Source organism: Tamandua tetradactyla, chromosome 11, assembly GCF_023851605.1.
Source record: "Tamandua tetradactyla isolate mTamTet1 chromosome 11, mTamTet1.pri, whole genome shotgun sequence".
NCBI lineage: Eukaryota > Metazoa > Chordata > Mammalia > Pilosa > Myrmecophagidae > Tamandua > Tamandua tetradactyla.
In genome coordinates, this window is record NC_135337.1 from 67,934,603 (window position 1) to 67,942,057 (window position 7,455).

Consider the following 7,455-nt stretch of genomic DNA (forward strand, 5'->3'; position numbering starts at 1 on the left):
CCAAAACTGTGTGAACCAATTCCTTAAAATAAATGTCTGTCTATCTGTCTGTCTCTTTCTCTCTTTCCATCCCTCCCTCCCCTTATATACATATCCTATTGTTTCGGTGTCTCTGGAGAACCCTGAATGATATATATGGGAAAGTTTTTATACCCTTCTTAGAATAGAAGCCTTTATTTTTGGACTCCTCATTTGGTAACACAATCAAAGACACTCATAACTCAAGGGGACTTTTAAGATCATAGCAGTGCAACCAAGACTTCAGTCTTCTGGATATTTGCTTTTGTTGCTATAATGTCAACAAGATCCAATATGTCTAAGTAGAAAAATAGTCGCAGCATCTGGCCTGAATTTTTCTATAAATTAGGAGTAAATTAAAAATGGACAAGTCATAAACTAGGGGTCTCAGGATCCTTACCTGTGTTAGAAAATGATGTGTTCCATCATATATTTTAAACTTGAAGCTTGTAATATCCTATTTGCCTTTAACTATAGAGAGGTTAACAAGTTTTGGGTTCTGTTTTAACACAGAACTTCTAGTTGGTCAGTTCTCACATGAAATCAATGGGTGAAAATACTTGAAGAAATTAATATATATATTTGCTTTGGGGGATATGTTGTATTGAGAACAATGCTAGTTTTAAGTTAAAAAAAATTCACTGCCATCGTTTACCAGTCAAAATAGTTGCTGTTATCAAAATGTAATTTCAAGAAAAAAAATCGAATACATTTTTCTTCCCTTGTACCATAGCAGAGGCACCTGGAAACAATACACCAGAGGCACAACGGGTGCATTTCATAGACAATTCAACTTTGGGACACACTCTAGATTTCTAATTGGGCCACTTCTCTCCCGGCAGGTTATTATGACTAGGTTGAAACATTTACATTTATATTTGTTATCTGCAAGAGATAATTAGATATTTCCACTGAAAAATAATTTACATTAATGGGCCGTAATTTTCAACATGTAGTTTTAAACTGCACATTTAAATAATATACTATCTGTCTCCCTTAATTTTACTTTAATTGTCTCCATGTGGTGACTATTTTTTTTCAAAAATATAGTTGGCTAAAATAATATACTAAATGTCTTTAGTTTATTAGTTTGAAATTTTAGAACAATATAAGCTTGCTCTGAATTTGCATTCTCAGTATGCAAAATGAAAGCGACTTTCAACTGAAAAAAATATACATATAAATGTCTGCAGCCCTGGCTAAAGAGAAAAGGGTTACATGTGGGCTATACTTGTCCTTTGGGCAGAGAGGAGAGAAAGACAGATTAGGATTATTTTTTCAGTCGTTCTGTGTGTAATCCAAAATATTTACCATCTGTTAAATAGAAACAAAATTCACCTTACTTAATATATGCCTAAGCATTCACTCTAGGATCTGACCAAAAATACTTTTGACAAACTACTGGTTTTTAATATATTATGTAGTGAGTGTTTTGTCAATTCATTTTCTCAACCATTATACCAACTACAATTTATGGGTTGAGATAGCTTCAGGGGATAGCGAAAGAAAAGCCCTCCAGTACTCCAGCTCAGTTTGGTTGACTATATATCTGCCTTGATTCCTTCTACAGATGAGCTTTGCTCTAGCAGATTATTATCACCAAGATATACAAATACACAACTGATTATATGTAACGATGGCTTCTGAAATACAAATGAAATGTTCTAAGCTAGGGAACACTTGCCGTGTCTGAAATATTCTTTGATTAAAGATGGTACATGAGTTTCCCCGTAACTCAAGTGACATTGGCCAAGTTGGGTTTGATTTAAACCATAATTTTTCTGTCATCTTTTTATAATAATTTAAGAAAATGAGATATTCCAATGTTTCAAGAGTTTAGATGGGCAGCAAGAGTCTACATGCCAGGAATGGTTTTCAGTAAATATATCAAAATATTTTAGGTTTTAGCGTCAGAAGTAATTCATAACTTTAAGTCAATCTGCTAGGAAAAGAAATGACGTTTCTGAGTTACTTAGCTTCTCAAAGCCTCAGTTTCCTTGTTGATCAATGTGTTGGTGATGTGGGTGATATGAAACAAAATTTTATATATCACTATGTATGTATAATGATGGAAACATCATATATTAACACTACCAATGCAAAAATAATAGTAGCAATAGATACCTCACAAAGGTCTTTGGGGAATGTTTAGGATAAGATGCTTGTCACCCAAATCTACAGCTTCTCCCAGAGATAGTCCATTGTATCTTTCCTACTTATTTTTTTCCTAAGTAATTTAAACATTCCCCCTGCAAGCTTGTGTATACTACTACTTAGTCTCATCTGGACTAAAGTGCTTACAAACAAAGATAAGAGTTAGCACAAAGCCATCTGAATTATGAGTTCCTTTTATGAACCAGCAGACTCAAAAAAATGAGGCTTGATTCTATAGCTTATTGCATTCATATTATTAGTGCATTAAAGTGTACTATTTAAAACAGGAGGGCACTTCTTTTCATATTTGAAAAAGTATGTAAATAAAGAATTCACCTCACATAGTGTCCGCTGTTGCATTTATATGTAGCACTCAAAAAAATCTGCAGACCCAATCCATTAACCATCAACCAGGTGTCTATGTTGGATGGTTTCTTTGATTAGAAAAACTGCCTTGAAGGTGATCTTGTTCATTGAATAATTATGACTTGGGATTATACTTTCTGCAGGTTGTACCTGAGCAGCTCTTGCTGAGCGTTTTGGCTGTATTACTGGGTAAGGAAACCACTGAAATTCCTAGTCTACTGAGACTGTCTTGGCACAGATGTTCCTTCTTCATATACAAAAACTGAGGTCGTGTATCTGTAGTTTGAACTGCTTCAGTTAGCCTAGAACCATAAAATCATTCTTTAACTTGACATGCCAGTGCCTGGCGCTCCATACATGGGAAGTCATTTGAATTGAATGACAGTAGTCTTCAAGCCACTACCTCACCACTAATATGCTCTCCTGACTTTGGGTGGAAAGTATGCAAGATGTATGTGCCATCTTACAAGACCCTGAATTGTAAACCTTCAAATCATATAAACCTTCTAACGTATTAACCGAGAACCTGTGTGCCAGGCACTGTCCTAGACACTAGGAATATTAGAGACCAGGTCTCTTGGAGTTCACCTTCTAGTACGGTAAGACAAAAATTTTTAAAAAGTAAAAGCAAAAGACAAAAAACCAGACAGTGTCAGATACTGAAAAGGTATAAGGAAAATTAAACAAAAGAATACAAGAGAGAAACATTGAGTGTTATGGTGTTTGGGAGGTAATTTGATTGAGAGTTCAGGCCTTGAAAAGTTCTGGGAATGGGATTCTAGGAATACGGAAGACTTCAGTGGAATTGAGTTGAAGCAGAAATGTCTGGGCATGTTCCATGAAGAGGGAGAGGCTCAGAGTGACTAGATTCTCCCAGGTGAAGAAGAGCTGACTGAGGAGAAGAAGGTGGGAAAGTAAGAACTTATAGGCCAGGATAAGAAATTTAAATTTTTTACACCATTGATTGGCATAATGAACTTGTTTTTTCCAAAAAATGTTTTACGCCTGTTAAATTGTGTTGTATAGGGGTTTTTTTTTTGGCTGAATTATTTTTGTGTTCTAAGACAGTAGTACTCTATGTTGAAGACTATGGCACAGATGAATATTTTCTCAAAATTTTTGCTTTAACAAGAATTGTAAAATAATTAATTAAATCATTCTACATACACAAAGAGGTAATCATTCAAAGAGTCATACTAAATCCAATAGTAAATGTCTGTCTGGAGAATTACAAAGTTACTAACTTCCTGGTAATAAATATATGATTAACTTCAAATTACTGATTTTTGTTTTTAAGCATTAGTGACCATTTGTAAGCAAAATGGCCACCAAATACAAACATGCTGGTGGACAATCAGCATCGAGACTATAGGAGCCGTTAGAGGATGTGGAGTCATGGCGAGATTTATAGAACAAGGCATTTAGAGACTGAATTCACACAAAAACAGGCAAAGATGTTCAACCTCATTCATGATCAGAGAAATCAAAATCAAACCACCGGGATAGAACATTTTGCACTCATTTTTGCAAAGAAGAAAAGCTGACAGTAACATCTGCTGCTGAGGATTGCAATGGGAACTTTCATACGCGGCTTGTCAGAATATAAACTTGCATAAGAGCTTTGAGAGCATATCTAGTGTAGTTAAGAAAGGCCTGTCCTCTGAATAAGTCATTCTGACTTAGGATCCTGAGCAAGAAGCTGTGGGGGACAAAAGCTAAAACATTCGCAGCTGCAGTGATTTTCAGAAGCCATCATTAGGAAACACCCTAAACATCCACCCATAGGAAAACACATAAAGTAGTTGCATCCATGTGATAGGACACTACAGAGCCAGGAAAGTAAATGAATTGGCGCTACAGGTGTCAACATAGGTGAGTTAGGAGATGGCTCAAGGCTCCCAAGGCATGTTCGATTCCAAGTCCAGGTCCTGCGAGAAAGAACTCATCTGTAAGTGGGATCCTAGAAGACTCTATTAGGATAAGGCCAAGCTCATCAAGAATCAGCATAGGTCTTTTCCCAAAATGACCGCAGTCCTTATAAGCAGAGGAAATTTGGACTTGGCCATTCTGCAGAAGCCCAAGGAGGAGGAAGAAGAGGGGTCACCGTGGCAGGCAGGCAGAGATGCAGCAAGGACTGCCTGCATCAGCGCAGGACGCTCGTGGCTCAGAGGGAGCCTGGCCCTGCCCAGCAGCTTGGCTTTGGGCTCTTAGCCTCCAAAAGTGTGAGGGAATAATGTCCTCTTGTGTAAGCCAAGTGACGAGTGGTGAGTTGTCACAGCAGTCCTGGCAAAACAAGGCAGCGACTCTCACGTGATAATATTCAATGTATAAATGTAGTTTCAGAAGAATATGAATTATTTACAAAGTTTTAAAATATGCATGGCAGTAATACATGTTGCTCAGGGATACGCATATCTGGTCTAATGCATGAAAACTATAACAGTGAATTGGAAGATCATTTTCCCGAGAGAGGAGTTGGGGTGGAGCATGAAGAAGAGGCTCATGGAAAATCCTTGTATTTCTTGACCTGTGTGGTGGGTATTTGGAAGTGCAATTGTAGTTGCTTCTTTTATCTGTTTTATAAGCTTTAAATATTACATATCATGTTTAAAAATTAAAGAGTTAAACATTCAGTGTGTGGCAAAACACAACTCCAAAATAAAGTTTGCATAAATTTAGTACACCGTAAATAAATAAGTACACAAGGAGGTAAATAGTATTAAGGTATGCTCTCCATTCAAGGTTAGCATGAAGAAAAAAGTATCACCTGGACTTCTATTTGGGTATACATTACCTCTAAATGGGTAATATTTTAGAGCTTGTCTTCCAAATTCCTCATCTGTCAATAATAGAAGCAGACCCATTTGTCAAATTGGACCCCCATCTCTCTTCAAATTACCCCTGTTTGTGATGAGCTGCTTCCTAAAGTCAAGTTTTCGTGGAGTCTTCTTTATCCAGAGCTATTGTGGGGTCTCTACCACTGGCAGACGGAAGCCCAGAGTTCTTTTCAGTAGCACATGAACCTTTGCTAGCCTTCGTCTCTGCTCTTCCCACGAAGCAAGGCAGTCCAGCAGTGAGGGACATGGGCTCTGCGGTCCTGCTGACCTAAGATTTCCTCTTTCTAGTTTTGCCTCCTTCTAGCTGCTTGAGGGGAAATTTCTCAACTCCTCTATGCATTAGTTTTCTTTCAGAAATTAAAGGCGGTGATCAATTTTGTAAGAATTGCTGAAATTACATTAGATAATGCACAGAAATTGCTTAGTTTTGTGAGCGGTACATAGCGAATGAGCTTGGAGTGGATGCGAACTTTTCATCAGGTGATGAACCTTCAGCATGAGGCACAATGAGCCCAATATTGTACCTAGTGCATTGGGCACAGAGTGGGTTTCTTCCATACTGTCTCATAAGAAAACATTAATTTCTTGGTTAGACTGAAATACTAGTAGTCAATGAGAGGGAAGAGCAAGGGGTATGGAATATATGAGTTTTTTCTTTTTCGTTTTTATTTCTTTTTCTGGAGCAATGCAAATGTTCTAAAAATGACCATGGTGATGAAAACACAATTATATGATGATATTGTGAGCCACTAATTGTATACTTTGGATGGACTGTGCGTATGAAGAGATCATCATAAAAATATTTTTAAAAAACATTATTTTCAATAATAAACATGAAATAAAACATAAATAATATGGTCAGAAAGAAAATGCAGAGAGAAAACAATATTCTTTTCTTAAATTTCATACACAAAATTTATTAAAAATTACATGAAAAAGTAAGCAGATAAATAAATGTAACAGCACAATAAAAAAAGAAAAAAGTCACTACTTTTGATTTGTAGCAATATACTTTTTGAAAAACAGAGTCAAAAAACTTATACCACCATATTTGCTTGTCAGAAGAAATAATTAGAAATTCTGTTTTCGATCATTGACTTCTGCCGGTTTATCAAATCAATCTTTGCATATTTGTGTTCAAAAGAGTAGAACCAGATTTGTTCATTTATCTTCATCCATAGCTGATAGGAGTGCACTTTTTATTCATTTCCATTTCAAGAAGTTTCTTTCATATGAAGAAGTGATATGGCAAAAGTCTTTAACTTGAGGATGTTTGGCAGAGCATCATTAAAAGTGAATTATACTGTAAAACCCAGAAACTGAAATTCTACCCATTTCTTTATTTGTCCAGGTTTGATTCTAGCAGCTTTTACATGTCTCTGTAGAGTAAAAGAAAAAGAAAGAAGGAGAGAAAGAAGGAGGGAGGGAGAGAGAGAGAGAGAGAGAGAGGGAGAGAGAGAGACAGGAAGAAAGAAAGAAAGAAAGAAAGAAAGAAAGAAAGGAAGGAAGGAAGGAAGGAAGGAAGGAAGGAAGGAAGGAAGGAAGGAAGGAAGGAAGGAAGGAAGGAAGGAAGGAAGGAAGGAAGGAAGGAAGGAAGAAAGGAAGAAAGAAAGAAAGAAAGAAAGAAAGAAAGGAAGGAAGGAAGAAAGAAAGGAAGGAAGAAAGAAAGAAAGAAAGAGAAAGAAAGAAAAAGAAAAAAGAAAGAAAGGACATCCTACTGAAGAATTTTACCAGAATATTTATCATAAATTATTACTTTTGGACAATTTTCTATCCTTTTCTTTTTCTCCAAAAATCAGAGAAAATGATTGAAGACTGAACAAAAGCAAACATGGGCATTATTTGATCAATTCCTTTATATGGAGCATTCAGTTCTTGCTGAGAGCAACCAAGTCCCTCATACATCACCCATTTAACTTTTTCTGGCCATGTAAATTTAATGTCTTTGGTCATTCCTCCTGAAATTCTCCAAAATATGATATCATTTCTATCTATGTAAAGGTTCATTTCATTAGATTTGTTGTGAAATATTTAATCACTCTTTCCCTATTTTTTTTAAAGGAAGGAATACTTTACCACT